Genomic DNA, 13,163 nt, shown 5'->3' with positions numbered 1-13,163 from the left:
ATTGCAGTCCCCTCTTCCCTGCCTATTGTAACTCCAACTAAACGACTGAAATGTATACTAAAACTGGGAAAGCTGTTACCAAAACAACAAGAACCCTAAATATAAAGCAAAACTCTTATGTCAATCACTCAGAGGCACAACACCAAAATACAGCATCTTTTAGATCTTTATGTGCATGAATGATTCTCTTTTTGTGGTGTTAAGAGACTGACAGGCTGTTGCATAGGCATCACACTAGACCCACTAATAGGAAAGCCGTGCTTTCCTATTAAAAAAAAAAAAACAAAACTACACATGTATTCATAGTCCTGGCTGGCCTCCTCCTATTAGAGATCCACCACCTTCTTCTGCCTACCAAGTGGTGGGATTAGAAGGGCGGGCCAATTTGTTTAAGACAGGGTTTCTCTGTGTAGCCCAGGCTGTTTTGGAACTCACTTTGTAGAGCAGAGATAATTTTAAAAAGCAGTTGGTGTTTAAAACCAGGGGAATTTATCATTGATGGGTTTTATCACTTACAACTACTATATACCTGTTAAAGTTTTCTAGACTAGAATAAATCTTTATACCAAGTTCCTGGATGCAATCTAGAATGATGTTTTTGGCATAGTTCCAGAATATTCTAGTCACTGTTAGTGAGTTGCTTTGTGTAATATAGCAAATGGAACCTGTCTCCGTAGCCCCAAAACTTTTTACTACTAAAACAAAACAAAATCCCAAACAACAAAACAAATCCACAACCACACTCAAACCAAAACCCATAAGCTCACTAGTCAGCTTTCTTGGCAAACTGGCCCCACTTGTAGAAGCCAGAAACCAGTGCAGTGTGTGCAGTGTGTCATTAACCACGCAGGTTTCAGTGCACTCTGCCTCAGATAACAGACTACAATAGAAGGGACATTTTAGGAAAGGGAACCGAACCCAACAAATGCTGCACAGTGCTTTAGCTTACCAAGAAACTACCTGCCGATGACAGCCTGTTCCACAAAATGACAGACACTGATGCAGCAGCTTTCCTTCTGAATGCTCGCCATGGGTGAGGCTCCAAAATTCAGAAAAATGACTTAAAACTGATGAGCTGAAGATATTTGTGTCTGTGCCTCACCTCACCGGCACAACATACTATCTTTCAGATTTTTTTTTTTTTTGATCCCAACTTGTGGAGTCAAAAGACTTTAAGACAGTGGCTCTCACCCTTTCTAGTGCTAAGACCACTTAATATAGTTCTCATGTTATGATGACCTCCAACCATAAGTATTTTGTTGCTACTTCATAACTGTTTTTTGCTACTGTTAGGAATCTTAATGTATATATGTGATATGAAACCCTCCTGGGGTTGCAACCTACTGCCTTAAGGTATGTGAGACACCATCTTCTTATTCAAGACATACATTCTTGGCCTCCCTATCATCTACACCAGTGGCTGCCACAAGTAGAAGCTCAAAAAAAAAAAAAAAAAAAAAAAAAAAAAAAAAAAAAAAAAAAAAAAAAGGCTGAATGATGAACACTGCCCACCCACAGAAGGCTATGACAGGTTATGTCAAAAAATCTTCTGAAGTAGCTGCTTTTGGGGTCCTGGTGTCAGAAGCAGGGAAGCCAAGTTCTAGCAAGTCCTGCACTGGATGTGAACAGCCACCTTTCGAAGGCAAAACCTGCTGGAAAAGTGGATACGTGGATAAGCTAGGGACACAGTTACAGGTGTAGAAAGAGAAGTTGTACACACAGACACAGTAACGCGCGCGTATGTGTGAGATCAAACCTGGAAAAGTCAGGCAAGGACTAAGGTATTCTCCTGAGATCTGAGAAGTGGCATTTTAAAGGCATGTTAGTAGAGTTTTAGTCTGGTTAGTAGTGTTTATTAAGAAAAGTCTGAAGACATTTTAATACCAGGAATTAGCCAATGTGAGAACTCAGAGTATCACTAAGACACAGCTCTTCTCTGAAAGGTCTGTGAAGCCATTAGTGCCTTAGACATAGGACAGTGAGGGCACAGCAAAGGAAGGAAACAGAGCCATTTCAGGAACACAACTTATAGCCAAAACCAAAAAACTGTATTTTCTTGATACAGTTTCACTATCCCTGGCCCGCCTGGAACTTACTTGACCAGACTGGCTTCAAGCTCTGAGACTCAGCCAACACTGCTGAGACGAAAAGCCTATCTGTCTTCCAGTAAGACAGCTGTGCCCCAGACAAGACATACCTGGTTTGCTATCTAGACCTCAGTGTCAAACTTCTCAGAGGTGGGGTTGTCAGGAAAGCTATTTGCTAAAGATGGTGAAACCAGTGAGTGACGGGGAATCTACCCACAAACTAAACAGATGGGTGTTGAATTCCTTGCTCTGCCATGTACTAGCTTTGTAACCCTAAAATGTTACTTAGCCTCTAGAAGTCTACTTCCTTCTATGAAGTGAGGGGCAGGAGAGATGGCTCCATCAGTGCATAAGATTGGTTCCCAGCACGTAAGGATTACGATGTGTGTTCTAGACTCCATAGGCATCCACATATATGTAGCATACACACACACACACACACACACACACACACACACACACACACACACACACACACACACACGAAAAATAACTCTAAATCTCTGCTCTGCTATGGTAGCACACACCTCACTCCAGCAGTTGGGAGAAAGCAAGTGGAACTCTGTGAGTTCAAGGCCAGCAGGACAATCTACATAGTGAGACCATGCATCCCACCGTTCAAGTGCTCAGGATTAAGCCAGGCAGTGAGTCAATGCCAAACTAGCTCTCATTAATTCCTCAGACCAGATACTCTGAAAAGTGCAATGACCTTGTAGAAAGCTTCGGCTATCGTATCCCTGAGAACCAGCCGGGGTTGCCATAGAAACATCTTTCTGTGTACTGCACACTGTGCGTCTGCACTCACACAGACACAATGCAGTGGGTTTGGCAATAATCTGGATACACATAACCAAGCCATTCAAATTAGCATATTTTCCTTTATACTTTCAAAGATACTTCAAATATCTATCTAATGGGACTTTACACACATATACCTAAGCAAGTAACCGTTACAACGAATATTGCCACCCCATGTCAAGGAACAGAGAGAAAGCCGCAATGCAAGCCAGGTCTCACTCGTTAACCTCCATCAACTTAAGAGCTCATATTTTATTTGAAAAGATGATGTCTCCATGTGTCCATATACAAGCTGAGCTGCTTGTGAAGAGCTCCACAGGCTTAGAGGCCTCCTTCCTGTCAGTACAGTACAGTCTGGTTTACGAGGAACCCCCCAAAAAGGAAATTCAAATACTCAGTGGGCCTAAGCACAGCAGACATGTTCATTTATAATCACAAGAGCAAAACATCCTTGGATCTCAATGCTCTGCAACTAAGTTATTTTAATTCTCTAATCTTCCAAAACCACTTAGGAATAATTTTCCACAGCAAAGAGAAATCATTTTCTACACCATTTTAAAATAACAGAATCATTTATTTAAACAATGTTGTCAAGCTGTTTTTCTAAGCCCTCTCCCAGGGTCAAGGTTTAAGAAAAGGTGTGTTTCCCACACAGGTTAACTTTCAATGTCACATGCAGCTGAGGAAGACCATTACTTTCCAATCCTCCTGCCCCTACTTCCTGGGTGCTGAGATTACAGGAGAGCCATGCACTACCACCCATCGATGGATTCTCCAGCACTTGGGAGTCACTCGCCGGCCCTACCAGAGGCACTGCGTTTGCCTTTTGCGTCTGCTGTCATTCATGATTTGGGGCACTTCACTTCCAGAATCAGAACAGCCCCAGGTCACTTTTCACAGGAATAACAATTTTACCAACTTAGAACTCACAACTGCAATTTAAAGTCGAAAGCCGCCGCAGCACCACATTCAAGTTTCTCACCACATACAGTTTCTGAAGGGACCAATCACAAAGCTCCATAGTTTTCAGAAAGAAAGGACAAAAGCTATGATTGCTAAACAAAGTCACTACTGAGCAAAGTGAGAACAGGAACCAGACAACCCAGAGCACTGGAGCGGCAACGGGACCTGAGCAAGTTCTCTTACTCAGACCCTGGACAAGCGACTATAGATGCACTAATGCAAACTGTACATACAACCCATCAATTTCTTGCTGGGTGTGACCAGAACCCATCCATGCAGGACCACTGGTATACGCAGACACTAGTGAAGCACTCACAGAAGCACCAAAGTGTCCTGAGCACTGGCTGCAAAGATGGTTTAGTAGCAAAAGCACTGCTACTGGTTCTTCTAGAGGACCCATGATGAGTTTCCACCACCCACAGCTCACAACCACCCGAACTCCAGTTCTAGGGGCCCCAACACTCTCTTTTGAATCTCCACAGGTATTAGGTACACACATGGTACAGGCATACTTACAGGCAAACTACTCAGACACATAAAAGTGACCCAAGCACCACAGGCCTGGACATCTGACAAAGACCATAGCTCACTGTGCTGCTGCTGTACACAGCAGTACTTTGATTTCTTTACTTAAAACACCACCACCACCACCACCACCACCACCACCACCACCACCACCACCTCCACGACGACGACCACCACGACACCACGACAAAGACATTGTCAAGAGAATGGTTTCTAGCTAGAAAGCCAAACTGATGAGGCATTAGTCGTCATCCTCCAACACCCAGACAGGGTTTCTCTGTGTAGCCCTGGCTGTCCTGGAACTTGATCTGAACTCAAGAGATTACATTGCCGCTGTCTCCCAAGTGTTGGGATTACAAGTGTTCTCCGTTTGGCTGAGACACTAATCTTTTACTCTTCCTCTGGACTTCTTTTTAATGGTGGAGTCCTTAGTGTCTGTGTGGGGCATGAGGCCAGGAGAGATGTTGCTGGATACTCTGGAGCTGGAGTTACAGGTGGTTTGGAGACAGCTGACATGGGTGCTAGGAATTCTGGTTCCCTATAGGACATATCATTAACCACTGACAACCTCTGCAGCCCTAATCTCACTCAGTACTCTAAAATCAAGTAATGGGTCCCTTGATACCTAACAGTTTATCCCTACCAAAGGCTCCCAGCCAAGTCACATTAGAAGTGACACCTAAGTCACCGCCAGGAGTCAATAACAAATGTAGACTCTGGCTGAAGGATTAAGTATCAGGATATACAGAGATTCAGCCCTCTCTTCAAAAGCTATCGCCAAAGGTTGTTTTCTTTGCAGTCCTCTTATCTCCCAAACACAGTTCTGGGACATTGCTGATCCTCTTTCCCAAGTTCCAGGATTGTTCTAGCAACTGTATTGGAAGGGAAGGAGAAGCAACACTATGGACAGATGGGAGTGCCTCTCAAAAGTAAAGGGCTATGATCATACAGACTGAGATGAAAGAACCCGAATGGTACACTTTGCATGTTTCACTGACAAGGACAAGAATGTGTCTCACATTCTGAGACCCCCTCCCTGCTCAAACATCCTCTGTTGATCAAGTTGATATATAGCTACCCCTACTTTTAGGAAGCAGGCTAATAATATATGGAAATTTTCCCTTCCAGTGGGATAGAATATAATCTCACTGAACTTGGAGAAAGGCAGGTGGGTCATCAAAAGGACAGGTATGAAAAGCACTAAGACACTAGAGACGGGGGGGGGGTGGGGGGGGGCGGCTAACTTTCTATCTGAGCAACAGGATAAGCAAACAAAAACCCATGGCCACAAAGGCTGGGCAAGACATAGATGGCTTACATGGCATTTTTCACCACCAAGACAGGAAATAGTTTGTCAACAAGTCAAAAACTCTGCTGAAGTACCCATTTGGTTAGTTAGCATTAGTTTATATTAGCTTCATAAACCACATTTCCATACAGATAACATGAAAAGCTATACAAGTTTAGTAAGGGATGGATGACACTAGCTGCGGACACTGCAACATCCAAGTTTACATAGTAGCAACAAAGTGCCAAGTTCTTCAGTCTCACTAAAACCACCCACTTAGGGAGCAACCTTTCCTACATGTCTCCTGGACAAGCCAATGAAACTTAAAATACTACAAGTATTTTACCTTCCCAAAAGTGCAAGAGGCATTATGACACTCATAAAAGTTCTTTGACAGGTTGAACAAATAGCTTATTGTAAAACAGCCTATGTTTATATCGATAAAATAGTATAGACACTGTGGGGAAAATATGGAACAAGCTTTTAATTGAAAAAAAATAAATAAAACACCAAAGTTTTTTTTTTTTCTTTTCTTTTTTTTTCCAGAGCTGGGGACCGAACCCAGGACCTTCAAGCGCTCTACCACTGAGCTAAATCCCCAACCCCAACACCAAAGTTTTTTTAAGTATCATGTTAAAAGTTACCATAAACTATATTTCTAGTACTTAAATATCTTATTTGTATCGAATGTGACAATCATTCACAACTTAAAAGTCCTCTTTTTTGTCGGATAAGGGGTTGTAGAGATGGCTCAGTGATTAAGAGCATTGACTATTCTTCCAGAGGTCCTGAGTTCAATTCCCAACGATGACACAGTGGCTCACAACCATCTGTAATGGGATCCAATGCCCTCTTCTAGTGTGATAGTGAACTCAGACATAAAATAAATAAATTTATCTTAAAAAAGAATACATTCATATACATCCAATTAATGAGCTCGAAATCCCACGGCTTCAACTAAAATAAAGGAACAAAGAACTACAAAAAGACACTAGACACACCTCCAAGTCTGCCATCTTGTATTTATTGGCATCGGATCCCATTACAGATGGCTGTGAGTCATCATGTGGTTGGTGGGAACTGAACTCAGGACCTCTAGAAGAACTAGTACTCTTAACCACAGAACCATCTCTCCAGCCCAAGTTTTTCTCGTTTTTTTTAATCTATCAAATCTTAGTTTCTACTTTTCCCCTTATAATAAACCAGCTATTTAAGTTGCAACTTTTCACAACTGAATTTGTAGCACAAACCTATGCAACTGTAGTAGAATTCTGAACACTTCTGCTTCTTTCCAGCCAGGGTCTCTGTGTAGTCTTGGCTGTCCTAGAACTAGCTCTGTAGACCAGCCTGGTCTGGAACTCACAGAGATCCACCTGTCTCTGCCTCTGAGTGCTGGGATTAAAGGCATGCACTACCACTGCTGAGCTTAACATTTCTGCTTTCTAAGGACTCAATTCTTTTTAATAGTTTTTTTTTTTTTTTTTAAAGTTTACTACAGGGAACAATCTCATACACGGTATACTGTATACTTTCAGTAATTAAACCTCTTGCTCAGTTACTTTTGCGTTTTTGTGGAAATAAAACTTGCTCATTATTGTGAATTTAAAATGCTATCAGATTTCTTTCTGAACCCTGGTTTAAGAAAAAGAATCTAAGAAAAATCAGTTTGTAATTGGTGTTTCATATATAAGGTCTTGAGAACCAAAACTTAAGATCTGGTTATTTTCATTGTCTAGTAGACTATTACAATAGTCAGAAGAAAATCTTTCAGCAAATCAAGATAACAAAGCTACTTAAACAGAACACTCTCTTCCCTGCTCAGGTTAATTAAGGCTGCTCAAAAGAATTTTAGTTCATATACTATCCACTTCAGCTTTTACGGGGCTAGAGATGGCTTAGCGGCTCTTGCAGAGGACCAAGGTCGGTTCCCAGCACCCTCACCATCTTAACCATCAGTAACTCCAATTTTAGGAAATCTATTGCTCTCTTTTGGTCTCCAGGGGCATTGCAGGCACACAAAGCATTTCTATATATGTAGACAAAACACTCATTCACATATGATAAAAACAAATTTCCATTTTCCAACCCTCTCTTTTTGTGCTAAACCCAGCTAACTGTTCAAACTGCAAGTACATACATTTTCACATTCCACAAAGTTCCCTGAAGTTAAAATGACCACCACAAGGAAACCAGCTAACTCTCATTTCATTTATAAGAACGAACAAAGGCACATTTGCAAACTTTATTTCAAACACATATTCTAACAGGAGATTGTTCTCTTATTACTCACTTTATGTGTCTAACAAATACTAACATCACAGGACTTCAAGATCACAAGCAATCTTACTTGTATTTAATAGTGGACTGTGTAAATACTAAAAATAAATAAATAAACCATGAATCCAATGCAGTCTCTTAAGAGCCATACCGGTAACAAGGTGCCTCTTTTTCACTCAGCAAAATGTTACCTGACAGCAACTTAAAAAACCAAACCAAAAAACCTCATCAAGTATTAAATAGTTAATTACATATAGTTATTTGATATCCCGTAATTTATCTTGGCATGCCAAGGTAATGTCTGTAACAGTAGGATAAAGCATTCAGACACCAGCATCCACTGTCATCTTCCCAAACAAGAACAAGTGCATGGCAGGGCACTTTCAGATTGAATCTAGAGACTCCTACCAGGCTAGTCACATCTCTAACCAATGAACTACTTTTCTCAGGCCCTTTTAACCAAGTAATTAAGGCTTTCAGAAGCTTAGCAAGTCTTGAGTTAGACTACTCAAAACTTTATGCCCAACAGTGCAGAATGCAAATGATTGTAACAACATCACAGACTTCAAAAGAGACACATATCTTAAATGCTCAGAACCCACTACTGCAACCAGCTCTAACTAGTTTCTTGAGGAATGTGGCTAGTCTGAAATTTTGCAAGTTTAGGTTTTGGTGGTGATCAGGAGGAAGTCTCTAGCTTTCCTGATGCTGCAGTCCCCACCCTCCAAAACGATATACCCACCGGTGTGAATTGACAATGTAGTCCAAAGAGCAAGGCAGGGAACGGAGTCCAGATCCTCAAAATGGCAGTACAGGGAATAACCACTAGGCCACCTATCAGTTCAGTACAAAAAGTGCAACCCTGTGCATCGCGGTGTAAAAGTTGGGGCCTAGGTTTCGTACTGTGCATCTCACACCTATGGAAATAACAACAGGAATAAAATCTACAGAAATCCACACACCCTGAAAAGGTGGGTGCGCACTGAAGACTGGTGTCAACACTTGCAAAGGCGTTGGCTACTGACAGTGTACTGCTGGAAGGCTGCTGAAGGTGGAAGGCAACACACTTCTGCAATTAACTCTATTAAGTTTGACAATGAAGAACTCAATAGGGACCTGGTGTTTACCAACAAAGCCTTGCAAATCCTGACACCCATCTCGCATGGCTATCAAAATCATCACCCCACAAAAACCTCTCAAGAATGACTTTTCACTCTCCAAAGAGTTGGAAAGATTTGGATTGGCCAGTGATCATCCCCCAAGCCTATGACTTTCAGGTTTTAAACAACCCCCTTTACACCTGGCCTAGAAAAGAGATGTCAACACATCAGACCTTAAGGCCAAGGAATTCTTGAGAAAGGGAACCTATGACCCAAGGATGTACACCAAGGTGACTGATCAGCAATCGAAGTCTGAGGGTGAACATATTTGAAAAAGTAAAAAAGACAACTTTCCAAACGGAGAAGTGGCTTTCTTAAATAAAATCTCTCTCTCGACTCACTTAATCCTTCGCCATGTTGCTGTCAGCTCACCCAGTGCAAGTCTTGCTGGGCCCATTTTCCCATGGTCTGTAGAAGGCGCTGTTAAGCACATCCTGTTCTAGTTCTGGGGCCCTTCCCCCCTCTGCAGCCTTACCCAGTGCAGAGAATGCGCCCCCTACTGACTCCAACACTCAATGCCTTTAACCGACTTGGCTGCAGTGCCTTTTGGGTGGGGGCTGGTATTTTCTTCATGGCCACAAACCAGAAGCAACAATGCAGATTTATAAAGAAACTGCACAAAGCTATCCAAGAGACACCCCATATCGCACACATCCTATTGTGAAGGTTCAAGACACAGGCACAAGAAGCATCAGGGATGGGAACTGGGCGTTTGGGGCTGGACAGCATTAAAATGGCTAACACAGGAAACAGTTTGATTCTTTTTCCCTCCTAAGCCTTTGTCTGTGAAATGGGGTTATGACAAGAACTGTCCAGAGGACCTGGTGACTGTAAGAACACTGAGAAGACACTTGGGGTGTGTGGCAGGGAGTGAGAGTAAATGAATATTAGACTTCAGAGCTCGATCTTGGAGAGAAGAGAAGCTATCGCGCCTTTTCTAGTAGATAGGCATCCAGGTTGGGGGGTGGGGTGGGAGGAGAAGGACAGGCAGCCAGAGGAAAGAAGAGGTGAATAAGAGGGTGCTCAAAGAACTACTCCCCATTCATTGCATTTGAAAAAAAAAAAATCTCTCTAAGGCTTTCTGGATTTCCATTTTCTGACTGCAAAGTTTATGAGAAAGCTCTAAAGAGGGAGTTACTGACCAGGTAGCCCAGATTGAGAGCGGGACTGGTGAAGGGCTGTGGTGGTTAGGATGGGAGGGAAACTGGCAATGTTGTTGGGGAGGCAAAGACTTCCACCCCGTGCCATGCACGCTCCCCGCCCCCCCAGGCCTTTCTCCCCTTCCCCCAAGCCTAGGGTGGGCAGACCTGGCAGAAGGCTGGTTCCGGGGACTGGGGGAGTGCAAGAGGGAGGGGGGGAGGGCCGGGAGGGGATTAGTTCTGGGGATGAGAAAGAGAGCGGGGTTCGGCTGGGGGCGGGGTGGGTGCGGGAAGATGCCATCAGCCGCAAAAGCCCTGGTGGCCGGCGGCCTCGCGGGGCGGAGACGGGAGTCGGGCTGCAAGAAGGCTGCGGCCGGTTCAGAGCAGTGTGTGCACGCGGAGCACAATGACCGCGCCCGGGACTGGCGGCGAGCAGGGCCGCGGGCTTACCTTGGCTCGGCCTCGAGGCGTGCGCGGGGCCGGCGTGCTCCAGGGCCCGGCGGCGGGTGGACGGCGGCACGGCGATGGCGGCGAGGACGCGCCCGGGGCCTCGTCGCGCTCGGGCTCCGGCTCGAGCCGCGGCCGCGGCTGCTGCCGGGGGCGCGGCGGGCGCAGCAGAGCGGCGGGCGGCGGCGCGGGCAGTGCAGACAAAGGAGGGGCGGAGGGCGTGGGGCCGCGGCTTCACCGTCGCGGGCGGGCGGCGACAGCCGCGCGGCTCCTCGGCGGCGGAGACCGAGAGAGGGAGCTGTGTCTGAGGAGACGCCAAATCCCCCCCGAGCGCGGCCGGAGGGGGAGGGGGCCAAGATGGCGGCGGGCGGGGGGCGGGCGCTCAGCTCATGGGTCCCGGCGGCGGCGGGTAGACCGGGCCGGCGGTGGCGGCGGCTGCGGCGGGCGGGGGGAGGGGGCTGGTCCCGCGTCTCCCCTCAGCAGACAATACAAGCGCCTCGGAGCAAGTCCCCGAACCTGCCCTAGCCAAAATGGCGGCCGAGAAAGAGCGGAAGTGACGTAAGCGGCTCATTAGCATAAGAGGACTCATTGTCCAGCTAAGCGGGGGGGGGGGCAAGTACCCCCTACCCGGCGACCCCCCCCCAAGGGAGTGCTCTCCGGTCCTCAGCTGCAGCAACCCCTACTTTCCTTAGGGGAGGGTGCCCCCAGCCCCCCCCAGCCTCGCCTGGGGAAGATTATATAATCCCCACTGAGGGGAGCTCTCGCGAGAACGTGGAGGATTTGCCATTGACCCACTAGGAGGCGCCGTGGATAATGGCCGCAGTGCGCTCCTGGGTGCCTTCCTCTGGCCGCAGCAACGCCGGCGGAGGCAGAAGCAGCGGGCCGCAGTACGCCTCGACAATCAGTCAGGTGGCTGTACTGGGGATCCCTGCGCGGGCCCATCTGGGCCTGAACTACATCTGGCAGGAGGGTGCCTGGGGCTGCCCCAATGCTCCACGTGCTCACAGAGCCTGCTTTCACAAGCTGGGAGGCAAATCGAAGGGTTGAGCCCGATGCCTCCTGCCTTAAATGAGGTGTGATGCCCTCGTGTTTCTCAGATTTTCTTGAGATGACATAGCTCTGAGGCCATGTCAGCTCTTCCAGTGGATTGGTATGGGCTAATAGATGGACAAGGCCTCAGCTTTACAGTTCTGTGTTCCTTGGACTCAAGATATTCTTCCAAGTCATCAGATGGCCACTTCTTCACTTAGAAAAAAAAAGTGGGACTTGTAGAGTTGAGGCCATTGGATTGTCAACGGCTAAAGATGAAAAGTTCTGGCACTCACCCACAATTCTGACATGTGACAGCACCTGGACTGTTGGCTTTGAAACTTTGGATCAGCCCCAACCAACATACCATGTCAACATCAACATCTTTGGGTCCACTTTAAACGAAGAGTTGTTACCCTAGAGTATATATGGATGGCTAAAAGCTCTGAAAAGTAGCAAGTGCAGTTGTGAAGGATTGGCCACCCCTCCCCCAATATGTGGCCTCTACACTTGTTTAAGTTGCAAATTTTGAAAAAAATCAGACTATATATACACAGCTCACTGTCTAAAGGTTTGGTCAGGAAGTTGAAACCTCCACCTGACACTGAATCTTTGCAATTATTACGATATATATCAAGCACCTAATCAATACCGCAACAATGGAAAACAAGGGATAGAAGCTGTTTAAAAGGAGGTGGGGCTGAGGCCAAGACCTTTCATCAAAGGACTAGAGATGGAGAGCTACACAGTGCAGAAGACTGGCAAACTGTGTGCAGCAGGCAAAGGGAGCTCATCTTGGTAGTTCTCCTCAGACGCTTGTCTCATACACTGATAACAAGTATGCACCTTAGCGCAAAAGGGCTGGGTTCAGATGGAGAACTTAAGAAAATGTCTATGTTTATTAACCAGATTTAGCACGAAAATACAGCTTAAAAATTGGGCAACGATCTCTAAATGGCTTCGGAGTGCAGGTGCTCACTGCTCCAGCCCGATGGAAGCAGTGACAGTGACTGTATGCCAGCTAAGTACTGAGACGAGGAAAAAGATCAAGGCTCTCTGCTCCACTGAGGTGTGAGGCAGCAATGCTGTATCTACAGTGACTTCTGCTGAGGTGACTGCTTAACTTCTGTTCCATGGACTTGACACTGAAAACCCAATGCCTTGTTTCAAGATAGATTTCTCAGCACTCAAACAAACTTGAAACTTGAAAATATATCCTATGACTTTGGCTTAAAACAAAATTTAATTGAACACTAATAAATATTCTAGTTACTAAGGATGAAGAAGTCACTTCCCCATGAATGCTCAACAAATTTTGGCCAAGGGGAACACAAGAACAGTGGCCCTGCTTGGAACATGCACTGTGGGCCCAGCTATGGAACTACCTGGCAAGGCTTTCTTGCTCAAAAATAAGGGAAGGCTTTACTTATCAAATGTCCACCCTTGTTAC

The 13,163-nt window shown here is 45.5% G+C and overlaps 1 protein-coding gene across 4 annotated transcripts in view; it reads right to left on the bottom strand.

The window, feature by feature from the left end:
- Adnp (activity dependent neuroprotector homeobox) overlaps positions 1 to 13,163 on the bottom strand; it is a 29,780-nt gene that overhangs the window by 15,218 nt on the left and 1,399 nt on the right. Inside the window, exons 1-2 of one of the 4 annotated variants that reach the window (XM_032904740.1) lie at positions 10,688 to 10,822; positions 8,681 to 8,855 (exon numbers count right to left, since the gene is read on the bottom strand). The exons of 1 other annotated variant lie outside the window; for it this stretch is intronic. The gene's annotated coding sequence lies outside the window, so the exon portion shown is untranslated. Of the gene's footprint in view, positions 1 to 8,680; positions 8,856 to 10,687; positions 10,903 to 13,163 lie in introns of those variants that run through there. 2 more of the 4 variants (XM_032904744.1, XM_032904741.1) reach the window with 2 other exon arrangements.

Source organism: Rattus rattus, chromosome 5 (genome assembly GCF_011064425.1).
Source record: "Rattus rattus isolate New Zealand chromosome 5, Rrattus_CSIRO_v1, whole genome shotgun sequence".
Classification (NCBI taxonomy): Eukaryota; Metazoa; Chordata; class Mammalia; order Rodentia; family Muridae; genus Rattus; species Rattus rattus.
The sequence above is the reverse complement of the archived record's forward strand: the minus strand, read 5'-3'. Positions and strand labels throughout refer to the sequence as shown.